Source organism: Miniopterus schreibersii, assembly GCF_964146895.1.
Source record: "Miniopterus schreibersii genome assembly, chromosome: X".
Taxonomy (NCBI): Eukaryota; Metazoa; Chordata; class Mammalia; order Chiroptera; family Miniopteridae; genus Miniopterus; species Miniopterus schreibersii.
Window position 1 is genome coordinate 96826766 of NC_138104.1, and position 17712 is coordinate 96844477.

Genomic DNA, 17712 nt, shown 5'->3' on the forward strand with positions numbered 1-17712 from the left:
GTCACAGACTTACCTGGATCTGGAAGTAGAGGCAGAGATGGGCAGGAAAATCACTTGGGGACTGCTGATAGCTGAGCATAGATCAGCCTGGCTTCAATAGAGGGTTTGTGCTGGCATGGAGGGTAGGGGCGGAAGGGAGGGGCCTGGAAGTGGAAGTCAGGACTCATTTGAGTTTGAGAGGGTTGGATTTGTAATTGATTCTGTAGGTAGTAGGACCCATTGATGGTTGACACTGAAGTGATATAATGAGGTCTGAAAATTCAAATATCACTGATGGAGATTTGTGGGACAAATGAGATGAAGGAAAGATGGGTGTCAGGAGTCAGTTTATTTGATGGTTCCAGTGAGAGGTAATGAGAGAGAGCCAGAATTAAAGTGCTCGCAAAAGGATTGTAAAAGAAGAGATAGATATGGAAGCAGCAAAGTGAGAGCATTATGGCTAGGCCACAGATTGGATTTGGGAGTGGGGAGGAGAGAATGGTTTGTTAGTTGTGAGGTTTTAGGGTTGCATGGCTGGAGAAAAATGAGTTGGGTAGAAATAAGCATGTCTGGAGGAAGAACTGGTTTGGGGAAGACATGATGAATTCATTTAAGCATGTTGAGTTTGAGCTTTGGTCAAACATCCCCATGTCAGTGCTAGATGCAGGCTGAAGGTGGAGGGCTGGGGCCGGGGAGGTGGGCAGGGATGGCAGATAGAGATTAGGACCTTCCATGAGACAAGAATGCAGGTCTGGCTTCTGCATACCTGGATTTGAATGCTACGGATTCTGCTGCTTCCTGGCTGGGTGACCTTCCATAAACTGCATAGACTCCCTGACCTTCAGCTTTTTTATCTGTAAAGAATACTAAATCTCTATCAACTTCCTCATCTTCCAAAATTATGTAAAATCACTGGGTGGACTGCAAAAGGATAGAGAGGCTTATTTCTAATGTTGTTTGTATAGAAGTGATAAATTCAACAGGAAAAATAAAATCCTTACCATGAGAACAAAGAACCTAGAGCTGAAGATCAAGCCCTGTGTAAAACGCACCTGTAAAGGAAAAGCAAAATCTTGCAACATCACAGGGGCCAAGGGAGGAAAGGATTTTAAGCAAAATGTCTTTAGGCCCAAATGCAGAAATGCTCTCAAGGAGAATAGGACATTGCAGAGGGGCTGGCTCTTTTCAGGGCTGCTTTTGTATCTCTGCTTTTGTGGCATGTGTTTATTGCTTTGAATCAAGAAGGAAATTACTTGTACCAGAATGTTTTGTTAGTGCTTCAGACAATTGAAGCTGTCCAAATGTGGGCTGCAGTGAATAGCAGAACACAGTCCTGAAAGCCATTCGCAATCATCAGTGTTAGCTATAAATAAATGTGTTTCCTCTTAATAAAGCTATAATTTTAAATTATTAAGATATTAAATTAGAGAACATGGCTTTTTCAGATCTCGTGTGGGCAGCTTTCAGCATCTGTCAGCCTGCGATAATTTAGAATGAAATCAGTTGGTCCCAAACTAAGTTGTTGATGTCAGTTTGAGATATTGTTTGTATCAAACTATGCAGCCATATTTCAAGGAACATAATAGAAAACATGGGTGAGCTCCAACACAGGCATGTGCATGAATAGAAGTGAAAATTAAATTGTCCGGTTTTCTCTTGCTGATGGAAGACTCTCTGTTCCGATTGAATGGGAGATTATAGGCCGCGAAGTCAAATGCCATAACATTTACTTTTATTATGCCATAGATTGCAGTTCCCATGGCATGGCGGGATTTATTGTTACACTTCAATACTATGGAGATTTCCCCGTTTCTTTCCCTCTAAAGCGCATGGCAGTGGGCCTCCAGGTGGGAAGCAGCCTGGGAACTAAGCCATCTACTTTCAACTAATTAACTTAGAAAAAGCCCTTTCATTCCTCTTCAGTTGCTTGCCTTCTTTGTTTTAACTTGCGTGTGTTTTTCCCATTCTGTTTGAGTCTTATCAAACTGTTCCTACTTCCATCTCTTTACGTGGACACCACCCCCTCTTCACTTGAGGAAGCTGAGGATTTCTCCTCTGTCTTCTCCTTCCCATGCACAGACCCGCACTTCGCATTGTTAGTCAGTTTGGGGCCAAGTGTTATTAGCTTTAAAGTCGATGGACTTAGGATGCAGACCTGGTTTGAAAGCTTTGAAGACTAACTTCCACTTGTCCTCAATCTTGCCCAGATGCCTCCAGGTCTATTCATTTGGACCAGGAAATGCAAAAGCACTTTTCTATACCCTGAGAATGCTATTAAGAGCTAATTGATTTGGGGTGCTGGAAAGGTTCTAAAACTGGATTGTGGTGGTGGTTGCACAATTCTGTAAATTTACTAAAAATGACCAAGTTGTATTTTTAAAATGGGTGAACTATATGGTATATAAATTATACCTCAATAAAGCTGTTAAAAAGGAAAAAAGAGCTGATTGTAATTCTCATTGAGACTCACTTTGAGGTCTCAATGTCAAAAAAGATATACACACAACTAATTTATAAGTGTGGGGTCAGAAGGGCCCCTTTGCCCAGCTTTATAAAATAGTTGTGCTTATTTAGACTAATAGCCATTATATTGGTGTTTCTGAGTCCTCTGTACACTAGTCTTTTATAAATAGCATTATGTTTTAGATGTATTAAGAAAGCTCTCTACACAAAGTTTGTGGAAGAATCCTTTTGTAATACAAATAAGTTCCCTTAAGGTGTTAAATAAAGATATTATTTTACAAAGATTTTTTAAAATTGGTTTTAGAGAGAGAGAGAGGGAAACATCAGTTTTTTGTTCTACTTATTTATGCGTTCACTGGTTGATTCTTGTATGTGCCCTGACTGGGGATCTAACCACAACCTTCGTGTATCAGGTTAATACTCTAACCAACTGAGCTACCCTGCCAGGGCTACAAAGTTTTCTTAAGTTGAGGCCCAGCTGGACATTGATAAGTATGATTACAGCTCTGGTTATAGAATATTCACAAAATGTTTGGAAGGCTTAGGAGTGTTTTCTAAGAATATTTGTAAGTAGAACATGTCTTTATCATCCTACCTCCTCTTTCAGGTACAATTTGCAGATAGTTGCTTCTGAAGAATGTAGCTGGGTGTGTAATGTCCTAGTGTGAGAACCATTCATCCAATACAATTATGAGCACATGTTCCCTTTCTTCATCTGCCTTCCACCATCATCCTGAGGTTATTATAGTGAGTGAAATAATAGCAGCCTGAGTGAGCAAAGGGAAGGAAAGAAGGAACTAACAGTAACTGGAACGCCACCTATGTATCTTGAATCTTTTGTGTATTTCTCATCATCGCCAGCCCTGTAAAGGAGGTAGAATGACTAATTTTTATAGGGAAGGGACAGGGGATAAAGAAAGCCAGGTAATTTAGGCAATGTTAACTGGCTAGTGAGTAGCAGAGTTGGATTTGAACCCAGGTCTCCCCAACCCATGGGTCCAGATATTTCAGTGCATGAGGTTGGTCTACATCAGCGGTTCTCAACCACTCTCCGCAGGGGACGTTTGATGATGCCTGGAGACATTTCTGGTTGTTACAACATGGGGGGGGGGGGTGCTACTGATATCTAGTGGGTGGAGACCAAGGACACTGCTAAGCATGCTACAGTGCACAGGACAGCCCAACAGCAAAGACTGATCTGGCCCTAAATGTCAATAGCACCAAGGTTGAGAAAGCCTGGCCAGTGTCAAGAATCTGATGGTGAACTGGGATCTGCAGGGCTGAGGACAGTGTCCCCTCAAGTGCAGACTTGTGGTCCTGAAGTGGCCCATCTCATTTCCTGAGGATCCTATAAAACACACAATTGGAAAGTGGTGTCAAAGCTTTTTGAAACTGGATGACTTTATATACAAAAATGTAAATATATTTGAGGTAATTAAACATCGGCCAAGAAAATCTTCATGACCTTTGAGAGAGCGTTCTTCCTCAGGCTTATGACAAGTTACTTGCTCTAGAAAAAAAGTGATATTATTTCAATCTGATATTCACATGGAAATATTTTTATATTTGGGATTAGATACTCTTCCAAGATTTAATATAGTGTTTAAATGAGTATTAAATAAAAGGGCAACAAACATGACATTTAATTAATGCTATATTATAACTTTGTGCTTTTCAAGACATATATGAAGCCATTTAATAGTGACTTTTACCACAAAATTTTTGTTATGACATCAAATCTCTATAAACAAGTGATTGAATTCTTAACTTATTTTGACATTTCTGCCTTTTACCGTAAGAAATCATTTCTTCGGATTCTCGGACAGATTCGGGGGTGAAGACTTAGATCCCTGGCTTTGAGCTGTTGGTTTCTGTCCCTGTTTTCTATTTTAAATTTTCCCTTTGGGCCTTGTAGCATTTCAGGTCAGTTGAGTGAATTCTCGGGTTTAATAGGACAACATACTGTGTCCTGCCTGTCTTAAAGAACCCCCAGGAGTGACATTTGGAGTGTTCCAGATGGAGTGCTGGCTGACCGTGAGTGTGAGTGAGCTGTGCCTCTCAGCTCTCTTGGGGTTAGCCACTCTGACATGAGAACTTTCATGCAAGGGCTACGGTTCACTCCTACAGACAGTGTCTCTTTACCCGTGACCTTCAGACACAGCCTTGGGGATCAGGGACATGACTGACATTACTCATGCAGAGAAGAGGAAGATGTGATCTCTGTTATGTCAGGGTCAAGTCTGGGGGTGAGGCTGTGAAGTGTGTGTGTGTGTGTGTGTGTGTGTACGCATGCCTCTCTGGATCCTATCCAGGGACACAAGTCACGATCAGACTTCACTTTCTATCAGGACTATTTGTGAAGCAATATGCATTTCTCAAGCATGATGACAAAGAACAAAAGAGATTGTGCTTAAGGTCAAGTAAGTGCTTTATACCAAGGAAGTGAAACAGATTGAACTTCTGATTGGTGGGTCTTGGCTCCAGTTAACTCAGACGTTCTATGCCTGGACCTCTCCCCTGGTTCCTGACCTCTCACCTAAGACTCTTAGGGCTCACAGCCTAAGGCTTACAGCCTAGGTTTGTGCTGAGTAAATGTGCTCAAGCCGTCAGTCAGCACTGGTTTCAAGATCATCTCACAGTCCTCGAGGAGATGGGCTGGTGGCAAGGCCTGTGTTCACTACTTCCAAGAATCTAATACCAGATGTAAACTGGGGGTGTCCACTAACAGACCTTCACAGAAATATTGGTCCACACCAAAACTGAGGTGCTCACCTCTGCCTACTTAGCCCCCCCTTAGGGAATTCCTGGCCTGTCACAGTCCATTGCGTTGGCTGGGTTTGTATTTAGTTTTGATGGGTTCCACACCCATCACATCCAATAAGCACAAAAGCAACAAACATCCAGAGTGCCAGTAGGAAAAGTCTCATGAATACTATAGAAACACAGGTGGAGATTAAACAAATCAAAGTGAGGAGACAGTGACAAATGTTGAATAGTTTGAATAGTTTCATGGGAGTATTTGGGGGTGTGAATTATTCTAAAACACAAAGAGTGAACAGTGCCATGATGCCTGAGCCACCTACAGCCATCAGCCTGCTCAGAGGAAAAGTAACTGACAGGTGAGAGGAGTGGAAGGACATTCAGGTGTGTAGAGAGCTCAGTTCAGACAGTTCTTGGCTTGGAGAGGTTCACAGTACTCAGTAGTCATTTGCATTTGTGGTCCAGCCCAGGAGCTCACGTGTGTAGAGGCAGCATATCCTCCCCTGGGATTTTGATCGCCTGCCTCTCTGTGGTCAGGGCTCTTGAGTTCTTCCTTCAGCCCAGTGGCTTGAGCATCTCCGCTTTTGTACATACTGAGACCATTTATAGGTCTGAGAATACAAATGCAGAGGAGTTAAAGTAGTCTATGCACAGGAAAGGGACTTATACAGCAATCTTTGTTACATCTGCAGTGTGCTCAGCTGAGGCCCCTGAGCTGGGAATGAATGTGGAGGCAAGAAGAGAACAGGTGATGTTCAGCTCTGATTCCACATGGCATTTATTTGGCCTGCAGTGTCCCCTCCGCCCCCTGCCGGTGGCTCACAGATGGGCAGGGCACAGTTATGGCTTCCATTTCAATTGTAAATATCCAGGGGGATATACCACCTGCCAGAAAACCATGCTCAGGTCCCCCTTTGTCAGACTAAAAGCATTATAGACAAACTCTACTTTATTAAGGAGGAAAGCTGAGTTATCAAACCCTTTCTCTAGCCATAGACTCTTATTAAGGCGTGGCCTAAAGACCTTGGACTTCTCAGCCTCTTGCTACCTTTGATTCATTAAATAAGAAAAGTGATGAGCACTTGAGGAGTGAGGTTGGTGAGACCCATTAGAAGGTTATTAGATCTGGTGGTGACAAGCTAAGGATGAGGTGTAAGGAAACAGGGAGCCCGGATTTAGAGCCAGAAGAAGCCTCTTTATTTAGCTTCGATGTGACCTATAGTGACGCTCTCTGCCTCCCTAGGCCTGAGTCACCTCTCCCAGAGGTTGTTCATAATCTTTGGAATTTCACAGACTCATCTACCAACCAAAATAGGCTTTTAATGTGATGGAGGGCTGATTTTTATTTCACTAATTAAGCACGTTTTTAAAAACGAATGCCATCACCTGGTAGAAGGGATATAATCTCCAAGTTTTTAAAATTGAACACATTTAGCTTACTGGGAGACTCACAATGGTGGCCTTCTTTTTCTCTTCATGACCAGCGACAACTTTATCTTGGATGCATGCATACCAGTTCTTGAGATGGTGTTTGAAAACCACAGGTCAGGCACTTGTCTGCAGAGATGAAGGTGGGGAGAGAAGAGAAATGTTGGGGGAGGGTACACAAAAGGCCCCAGAGAGAGGTGGGTGTTGAAGCTCTGGCAAAAACGTACTGCCCAGAAATGTACAATTAGTAGATTAATTTTTTTTATAGTGATACAGTTGCTTGTGATTTTTTAAAAAGTCACTCATGGAATGTCAGATTTTTAAGGACACTTTAAATACTTTGTACCTCTGTCCTCTGCTTCCTCCAGAGCTGGAGTACGGGACCCACCAGCCCTTCTAGCAGTTCAGGAGGCGCTGGTCCCTCCTGGTGTAGTGAACAGGACACTGGGCTTCAGACAGGTGGCATCTCCTCCTCAGGTTTTGTACTCAGCATAAATTTGGGCTTCCATGTAATTCTGGACATTAGGATGTTGTTGTTTCAAACGCACATTAAAATTTTTTGTGTCAGATTGTTCCTCCTCTGTCTAAGTAGAGTGCTGTTGACTAAGATGGAATGAATGCTCTGTGTGACTTGCTCCCTAAAAGGAAACTGGCCTTCAGCCTGGTTGCATATCCCGCTGTAGCACACCATTGAGCCTGGCCTCGTATGTCTTTCAATTTTGGTTTTTCATCTTTAAACCAGGGGCTTGGATAAAATGATCAGAGGGCCCCAGGTCAACCTGGAATCCTTGTTTCTCTGACTCTGCTTCTTTTTTATTTTTATTTTTAAATGTCTACTACTCTTGATCCACATAACCTGGGTTTTCTATCTATCTATCATCTATCTATCTATCTATCTATCTATCTATCTATCTATCTATCCATCTATCTATCCATCTATCTATCTATCTATATTTTTTCTTTATTGTTGAAAGTATTACAGATGTTCCCTGTTTTCTTTAGCTGAGTAGTCTGGACATTGAGAAAACTGCTCTTTTGGTAACCTCTGAATCCTCTTTAAAATGAAATAGTTTATTCTTTTATTTGTCTCTTTACCTCAATTCCTTTAGTTCTGTTAGTTCCTTTAACCTAGAATTGATCATTTAGCCCGTTCTAAGGTCTCATCTAGGCTTTCTTTTATCTAAAGATATTTGCCTATAAAAGATTTGCTGGCCAAATGCAAGTCTAAGTTATTAACAATTATGGATATAATAGTTATGGTATAAATTTTATAAAGTTTTAAAATTATTCATTCACATTTAAAAAAACTCTTTATGATTTTTTTTCACCCAAATTCTTACAGAGAAATGTAAAAGGGTAGGATGTTTGCCATCCTGAATAAATTTGAGTTCCTAGAGCAAACCCTTATAGAGCAGCAAGATAATCCCAAAGGGTCACCGAGGAAAAGGTGCGGTGTACTGGGTAAACTATGGTTTTTAGGCACACTTGGATTTGAATCTGAGCTCTGCAAATTCTAGGATGAGTGACTCTGAAATCCACTTTCCTCTTCTGTATGACAGGGTTAATAATGCCCACCTACCTTCAAGGGTTGTTGTAAAATTGAGACATAATGATGTGATGTGGCTGATACAAAACAGGCACTTTCTTTGGTAGTTGGTATAGCTGCAGCTCAGATGGAGAGAAGCACCAGGCATCACCCTTCATTCTTACCATGACTACTGTTATTGGAAATCAGGAGAGTTCTTGAACAAATAGCATAAATCAGCTGACTAAGATTTTGATAGTTGTGTCTAAAATCAGTCATTTCATACACAGTCTATTCAGTTGTGTCTTTATTTTAAAGAGCTTCTCCTGCTCCCCCAATTACAAAGGGAATAGGTGCTTACTTTAAAAAATAAAAGGACACAGGAAGTTAGAAAGTACAGCCCCTGGTATCTCAGTCTCTCCCTGAGATAATCACTGTTATACATACTTTTAGAAATCTTTCTATGATTGGATGTATGTATGGTTTTTTTAAAATGTGATCCTGTTATACATACGATTCTGATCCATCATTGTTTTTGTACTAAATAATATATGCTTAACATCTTTCCACATAAGTCACGTAGATCAACCTTATACTTTTAAAGGCTACATAATATTCCATTGTATGATTCTACCATAATCAGTTCTTTAGAAGGAATGCTGCAAAGAGCAGCCTAGGATAGGGATCTGCAAATGGGGCTACCTGTACCTTGGGGGGACATGGAAACTTCTCAGGCTACTAATAGTGCTCTTCTTATGTGCTCTTTCTTCAAACTTATCTCCTGAGAGCCCTGGTGCATGCTGCTTCTCCTTTTCCTACTCCCCTTTCCCAATTGTCCTCTCCTACTTTATATGGCACAGCCAATCTCTTGCCTGAGCCAGGGGTATAAAAACCCCTGGTGCAAACTAAGAGACAGCTCTAAGATTGGTGTTGGAATTAAGAAACTGAGTGACTCTATCAACTGGACAAAAATCCATTTACAAGTTGGTTGGTTTCTAATTCTTTGCTTCTAGCAAAATTGAAGAAAGTCTGTACTGAGTTGTTCGTTCATAAATTGTTAAAAATAGTTCTTGATGATGTTAGACTACTGTCTGAGTTTTGGTATATAACTCAAAAGGAGTTTAAAGAATTGAGTGACTGTGATAAAATTCTTTACATTTCCATCTAATTCTATTTATGTGAACAAAGTTTCTTAGCACTAACAACTATAAAATGAAAAATAGGAATAGAATTGATACCAAACCATGTCATTTTTGTGCTAAGTAATAATCATCCAATATGCATGAGATATCTGGGGGGAACCCAATAAAATTCTACTTTTTTATGCTTATAAATTATTATCAAAATGTGTGGTATATGTGTATACATGTTTTGATCATTTGGATACTGCTAATAATTATAGTGATAACTCAGTCCAGAAGAAGAAGAATTTCTACATTTAGAGTGTTGTGATTTTAGGAAACAAAATCATAAATTTCCATTTATATGCATTTATAGCATAAAAGATGATAATTAACAAAGGCCAAAAATATATTAAATTAGACTGAAATTCAGCAGTGGAAGTATGATGGAATATGAATTCAAGGAGGGGAAAGGAATGCTGCAGAATTTCCAACTTCTAAAGAAAAGCTTATTCATGATCTTTTTAAATAGATTATGGTTGTTGTTACATTACTGTGGTATTCAAATACATATTGAATGTATTTAGACAAGCAATATAGTTATGTTTTAAAAATCAATATTTAGATTATAGCAAATTATGTCCTCTGTGAATAAAAGCTATACAAAATTTTAGATGTCAACTTAAGATGTACATGGGTTTTCAAAATTATTTTAGAAGGAACACTGGCAAAAGAGTCTGAAGGCCACTGGCCTCATAAATATATCATTCTACACTTATATAAACATTTCTAGAAGTGTTTATAGAAGTGTAATATCTGAAGGTGTACACATTTACCTTTGGCAATAGGTACTGCCAAGTGGCATCTCAAAAACAGTTGTGCAATTTATGTTCCTGTGAATAATAGCATAGCTACTATTTCCTATAAAAGAAATACATTATTAAATCTTTTTGCATAGGAAACTTTGGGTCTATGGTGAGCAGTTTTTAAAGGCATGAAAATGTGAAAAGTTGCTTTCTCGCACTTAACGTGGCTTATTATCGATCCACGTGAAGCACTTTACCTCTCCTCAGTGCTAGACTTCAGTAAGATGCATGCCCCATTCCCCTGATTTAAATTTGGTCCCCATGCTATCATTGCTAATTTAATTATTTTACCTTTCTGTCATAGTAGCTAGCAGAGTTTGTAATTATATATATGTGCATGTGTGTGTTTGTCTCTCTCAGGGGCTCAAAGTTGCACGGGGCAGGGACCATGGCTACTTTGTCCATCCCTATATCCCCCCATGCCTAGCCCAGAGACTGGCTCATAGTTCTTGCTCAGTACATATGCCTTCAGTGAATGGACTGAGCATGAATGGGAAGAAATACCATGATGCTGGGTTGTGATCTTTGTTATCACTAGCCACAAGTGACCATTTAAATTTAATTTAATCTAATTTAATTTAAATAACAACATTTAGCTATAGTCCATGCACTCATTAGCCACATGGGGCAAGTGGTTACCATATTGGATAGTATAGATATAGCAGGTTCCTATCATCACAGCCAAGTTTTAATGGAAAGCGCTGATTAAGAGTGATTACTTTTATTCTCAAAATTATCACTATGCGGGCATGCAATAATACTTAATAAATGTTTGATTAAATGGATGAGTAAATAAACCCCTAATCTGTCTCTCTTATTCTTGTAATAGACTTCTCACTCTAAGCCCCATACCACTCCACAGGCTGCCACCAGGGATGTTAAAGTGCAGATCTGAGTATGTCCCTTTGCTGCTCGAAGTTCTTCCCAAGTTCCCATGAAATCCCAGTGCTTTAAGTTTCCATGTAAACATAACTTTGTGCTGAATAGCCAGACATTCTCAGTTAACTTGTCCAACTCCTTCCATTTTTTGCCAGATTTCCTTAAAGAAGCCAGCCTCTTTTTCTGACCTTTTGAAACACATTTGAATAAAATAGGAAAAGGCAATTTGTTATCAGAGCATACAGTTCTTGTGTTTGATATAGAAACAAGTCTCAGAATTCACTGTTGGTTGAATGAGAAGTAAGGTCAAGTGTTCCTGCTGTCTGTCCAATGCTCTGTAGTGGAAAGAATTCCACGGACATGAATTGGAATGTGAGCCCTGTCACTTTCTGGTTGTGACCTTGAGCAAATAGTCTAACCTCTGACCTTCCCTCTCTTCTTTTATGGAATAGAGAAGCACCTACAGAGCATGGGTTTGGGGAGGGTTACATGAGAACGCATGTGTGAAGCATAGAGTAGTAGGGTGGCTGAACAGTAGCTCCAACCTGTTTACCCTCAGCATTTGTGTCTTGCAAAAGTCACACCTGGATTATAAATGAAAACACAACAGTTAATCTACTATATCCTTACACATTTTGGAGGGCTTATTTTCCTGCAGAAACTGATCATTGCTCAAATGAGAATTTTTCGGTTGGTGAGTCAGCTACCACAGGTGTTCATTTGACCCCTAATTATGGGCCCATCTTTGTAGTCTGCACAGATGTTCCACACTAGTCACATGATTTACGTGCAGGGTGAGATTTCCTCCCTGCAACCATGTGGGTTTAGGGTTTTCGCATGTTAAATCTTAATTTTTAAAAAGGTGTGTTTTTCATTTTAAAAAGGTGTGTTTTTTAAATTAAGGTTTAGCCTTACTCTTAGATCTCTGTCTCCAAATCCCACAACTTCATCAATAGTGTATGAAAACAAAATTGTGCCTGTGTGATTTGAAAGAGTTTTCACATAATCTCTAATTTATAAAAGAATAACCCTCCAAAGCTGATAGCTCAGATAATTCTCTTTTTTTTTTTTTTCTGGTGGAAAACTGAAGCCCAGAAAGGTTGTTTGTTAATTTATTCGATGATCACTTATTGAATACTCACCTCAAGCCAGGAATGATGTTAGGTGGGACAAACAGAAATAACAGCCACAGTGTCTTGCCTGACTCATGTGGGAGATAGATAAGTCAACAAGGAATGTCAGTTCAGGGTGCTAAATGCCAAGATTGGAGTGATGGGTGACTAGGGGAGCACCCAAGTCAGACTTTAGGATGCAATCTGGTTTCTTGGAAAAGGTCCCAGTTGCCTGAGCCAAGCCTTGATGGCCCCAGGGGAAGGGAGGAGAGGGGAGGGGAGGAAATCACCTGAGGGATAGAGAGAGAGGCAGGCACAGGCTCTGCTAAGGCACTGGGGTTTCATGGGAACTTGGGAAGAACTTCAAGTAGTGAAGGGACATACTCAGATCTGCACTTTAACATCTCTGGCGGCAGCCTGTGGAGTGGCATGGGGCTTAGAGTGAAAAATCTATTACAGCCGTTCCAGGTGAGAGGTTTCAACACTTTAGTGATCCTTGACAGGAGCATGCAGGAGCAGGGGTGGCTTCCAGAGATACTGGGAGGCAGTGATGTTGCCAGGCTTCAACTGAAGGAAACTTCCATTCCAGGGTTCTTTCTCAAATCCAGAGCAGTGAGCCACAATGAATAAACAGCCATTTAAGAGCTTGCAAATAGTTCCTTTGGTGACAGCTGGCTTGTCTCAGACTTTTGACTATTTCTCCTCTGTATTTTAGGTCACCTGTGGTCACTGGTATCATCCCTCCCATCTGTGGAAAATGAGTCCACATTTTCTAATTGAACTAAATAGGGTGTGACTGAAATTCATGGAAAATGGGCAATTCCATGTGGCATGAAGAGTCAGAGGCCTTTCCAAGCCAACTGTATCCAACAGGAATTATCCCCATATGTCTGCACAGGGCTTGTCTTCCAAGTATCACAAAAGCCAAGAACCTCTCATCCTTATGAAACTGACTTAAAAAAAAATACCCACCATCTCATTTGCCAGTTCAATAGTTTTGGATTGACTTATGGGCATTAAATCTATTTTTTTGATTAAGAGGAAAAATTTCCAGCCAGGCTGAGAAAGCTCATATCAGATTTCAGCCTGATTCATTTCAAAACCACCATGAAAATTGGGACATTTTCTTCGCACCACAATGGGTTAGTCATGGAAATTCTGCCTTAATCTCAGCTACTATGGTCACAGTCATGAGAGCGTGCTCTGTGCCACCGAGAAGTTAGGTTATAGTACTGAAGAGTTTCCCTCTTCACTGTCAGAAAGCAGAAGAGCATTGCAGTTCAGGGTCTGAGGTTCCTTTTTTCAGCAAGTGACCTCCTACTTGGTGTGTCTTTTTCTTTCTGACAGTTTGGTATTGTTGTTGTTTCCAAAAAGTGCTTTTTATAAGCTCAAACTGAAGAAAGTTCAACGTAGCTGAATATGCATGAAGTGAAGAGCCGCTCCCCGTGCAGGACTCTGATCCTCTTGAGTGACAGATGAGGCAGTCTTTTTGGCCATCTGTCGTGAAGACGTTGGCTGAGTATAGCCAGGCTTCAGCGTGTGCGGGTCTTTTTAGTGCAGACTTCAGCCAGTAAAATGAAATGGTCCAGCCAAGCTTGCCCTGCAGCTGTGGCACGGAATGCTGCCTTCCCCCCTGAAGCTGCTGCTTCAGGTCCCACTAGCAGTCACCTCTATAAGCTGCACTCCTGGAATCAGAGTGTTTATCTTGAGCTTAGTTTATTCATTCATTGGCATGTTCAGTTGTGCACTTGTTCCTTCATTTGCAGAATATTAAGCACGTTTTCTCCAGGAATGTGCTGGACATCAAGAGCTCAAAGATGAGTTTCTGTCCTCGTGGGGCTCACAGTCTAAGTGTGGGAAACAGATACCCAACTCTGAGTCATTGTGAAAGTGTGATTTATGACAGACCACCATCTCACACGCCATCAAACCCTCAACTCCCAGGGGGACTTAATGATTTCAGGAGGGTGGGTGGGGAGCAAATGGAGTCTGGCAGATGTTTCCTGGCCATGAACTTGTCTGTCCCTGAATACTAGTGCATGTACCGAGTCCATCCCAAAATGATCTGGGGCCATTCCACCTGCTCCCTCCACCCTTCTCCCTCCTCACTGTATGTTGGGTAACCTCACCAGCCTCCTTCTCACTCCAGCTGCAGTGTTTCTGACCTGTCACCAATCATCCAAGCCTTCAGTCACCACTTTGATCGGCTGCTCTGGCACCTCTGTTGCCCCACCCCCCACCTGGTCAGCACTTCCCAGCCCAGTATTGAGCCTTACTCCTGACAATTCGCCCACCCTGTAGCCTGTCTACTCACGGGGCCATGGAACACCCTGTCGCTCACTTGGTGGCCCCAACCTCAGCTCCCTCTCCTCACTTCTGCTTGGTCAAGTCCTTATCCCCCACTCCCATCAGCTCCAGCCACTGCTAGAGCAGTGATTTTTTACTTGGCTGCTTGCTCATATCACCTGGGGAGATTGAAAACCTCCCCATGCCCAGCCTGCACCCCAGATGAATTCAGTCAATCCCCTGGGTGGGGTCCAGGCCTGAGTCTTTTGAGTTGTCCAGGTGGTTTCACTGTACAGCCAAGGTGGAGAACCAGAGTGACTTAGCCTTTAATTGTTCTGTAGTGGCTTCACTCTGCTCAAGTTTTGCCTCCAGAGCATGCTTCCATTTCCTAGACAGAGCCAAGATATAGGTGGTCCCTCTCAGCCCCTGGTAGCACACAGCCAAGGCCCTCAGTAGCACCTTGTTTGCTGGAACCATTCAGGCCCTCTCCTTCACCTCCTCCTTGGCTGCCTGCTCAGCATCTGCTCCTAAGTTTTGTGTCCCTTCTCCTTTCCCCAAGCTTCCTCTGCCATCTTTGTGTCCCCTGTCCTTCACAACCAGCCCCCTTCCCCGAGCAAACCTCCCTGTCCTGGGCCTTATTCTCTATCCCCTGTTTGGGAGCTGCATAGAGAACCAGCTTGTATGCAGAGTACAAGCAAGGATATTGGTGGACACTTTTCTATAATAAAAAAACAAACAAACAAAAAAACACGGGGGAATGATATGGAAACAAATTATCCAATAATAGGGAATTGAGTCAATAAAACATAAATTGCAATGCAGTAGATTATACAACAATCAAAATATTTATGAACAGTTTTTTAGAGTTGTGGCATGTTATGTTAATGAAAGAAACAGAATACAATGCTATGTATAGTGTGAACTACACTATTTATAGAAAAAGCCTGGAGGGTAATATACAGAAATACTAATAGTGGTTGTCCCAGTGTGGTAAGATTATAATTGACTTTATGTGTTTTTTTTAAATTATACATTGAGCATATATTACTTTTGTAATCAGAGAAAAAGTGACATTAAAAAATTAATTGGGAGGATGTTAATGTCAGATGGTGGCTTTTTGCATCAATCCAAGTGTGTAATGGGGAATTTCCTTTCCAGACAATATGGAGTTAGTAGAGGTTAGTCCTCAGGTGTGATCAAGAGGGGAACTTTTAGGAAAATAAGATTTTCTTAAAGGGAACACTCCTGAGAGCATCAGGGCAGTGAACTGGCTCTGGAGAGGCCCACCTAGCAGTGGAGGTCTTAGCCCATCCCTGAGCCCTGCTGAGCAGGCTTACGAGGTGGAGCCCTTTAGGAGCCTCTCTCTGGTGCTGAGTGCTGATTGGCAACCCCTTTGGCCTCTGAGCACCACTGATATTTTTCTTTCTGCTGTCTTTGCAGATAGTTAGCCTTTGGTTATACTTGCATTGCCCTAATAAAATGAGTTCATTGACTACTCATTCACTAGGTGCTAGAATAAAGTCACTTCATATAATCCCAGGTGTAATGTAATGGTTTGTCCTGATCAGTGACTTGTGCTTGGCTTTGCATGTTCCACTAAAGTAAATAATTTGCACACAACACCTGCTCATTAATAGAATAGAGCCATCACACTGCCAAACCACTTATCATAACCATCAGCAAAAGAGCTCTCCCCAAAATGAGGAGGGAAAAATGCACATAATTTTTATATTTTCTCTCCTGAGCCAGTAAATTTGCAGTAATGGGTTAGGATGCTTTCAGCTGCAAATAAAGAATATATCTGATTAAAATTGGCTAAAATAACAGAGGGTTATTAATTTCATATGGCAAGAAGTCTGGGAACTAGATTATTCCAGGGTTGGTAGGTGGCTCATTGGGCTTGTTGGTCACCCAAGATCTTTCCATTTTTCTGCTCTGCCATCCTGACGATCTACAAGAGCATTGGCAATGCCTCTTCTCATAGTCATAAGATGGCTGCCACAGCTCTAGACATCCTATTCACAACAGCATCCCAAGCAGGAAAGAAAACAGGCAGCAACACAAATGGCCTTCCACTCACTTGGTATTCTCTAGCCAGAGGTAATGTCTTTCTCAGAGGCTCTCAGTAAACCTCCCTTTATTTCTCAGTGACCCAAATTGGGCTACATGGCCACCTCCAGGCCAATCACAGGCAAAGAGAAGCAGGATTGACTTAGACCAAACATGGTTCGGCCCAGGGGCTTGGCACATTGTCCTGAAACAAAACTGAGGCTGTGTTAAAGGGAGAATGGGGAATGGTTGGGGAAGGCAGTACCTGGCATAGCCTATAAAGCACAGTACTCTTGTTGGGAAGAGGTGGTATTGCCCCAGTCACAAGCAATAATTGGTCTCAGAGTTGGCCCCTTTCTGCCAGCCTTTCTTTTGTGCATCACATACATATCTACACTTCATTTGTAAATCCCCCAAACTCTGTAGATCCAGGTAATGGTTTGGCCTAATCATTTGTTGAAGAGGGTGGCAAAATCAAGGCAAAGACCTTCCTCCTGGTCACATGCCAGGTACAGTAATGGTCTGACTGAATGATTCTACACTCATCTGAGTTATTAGTTACAGAGATATGAGATCTCTGAGTGCAGTCTCATATCTACCATACTTACTGGTGTAGCCTTGGTATTGAGCTGTGTGTGTGTGTGGCACAGAGTAGTTGCTCAATCATAATAGAGTGAATGAATGAGCATACTGATGACCAAAGAAGATGATGCCTTCATTGAGTGATGACTCTGGAAAGAGAATGGTGCCAGACTCTGTGCGTTATCTGGAGAAGTAGAAGCTTACTTTCCACCTCCAGGGAGTTTATGGTGTAATGTTAGGGTGAGAGCTGATGGCCAAAGTATGTGGCGTAACCAAATGAGGAGCCTGCCCTCTTTTGTCTTTTGGAATCAACAGCCTGCATTCACTTGTCCGAGGATGTTGTACCTCATGATAACTACTTTTTGTGGTGAGGCTGCAAGAATGTTTTATCTACCAAAATGAACTTGAATTTGTGGGGAAAAAGAGGATTCCTATTTTTCTCCTCTTTCTGTAGCTTTTCAAGATTTATGAATACAGGTATGGAAGAGGGGAAGAAAAATCATCTTTCTCTCTCCTCCATGTTAGCTTGTTAAACTGAGGTAGCGATAATTCTTCATTCTGTTTGAGTCATGTTTATTGGATGACCAAAGGATGTAAATAGCTTTCATAAATGATGAAATGTAATCCAGGCATCAAGGATGATTGTTAAGGAAAAGAGGCGC

At 41.5% G+C, this 17712-nt stretch overlaps 1 protein-coding gene across 7 annotated transcripts in view; it reads left to right on the plus strand.

The window, feature by feature from the left end:
• The window catches only part of SH3KBP1 (SH3 domain containing kinase binding protein 1), a 309900-nt gene that overhangs the window by 277179 nt on the left and 15009 nt on the right, over positions 1 to 17712 (plus strand). The window lies entirely within an intron of this gene.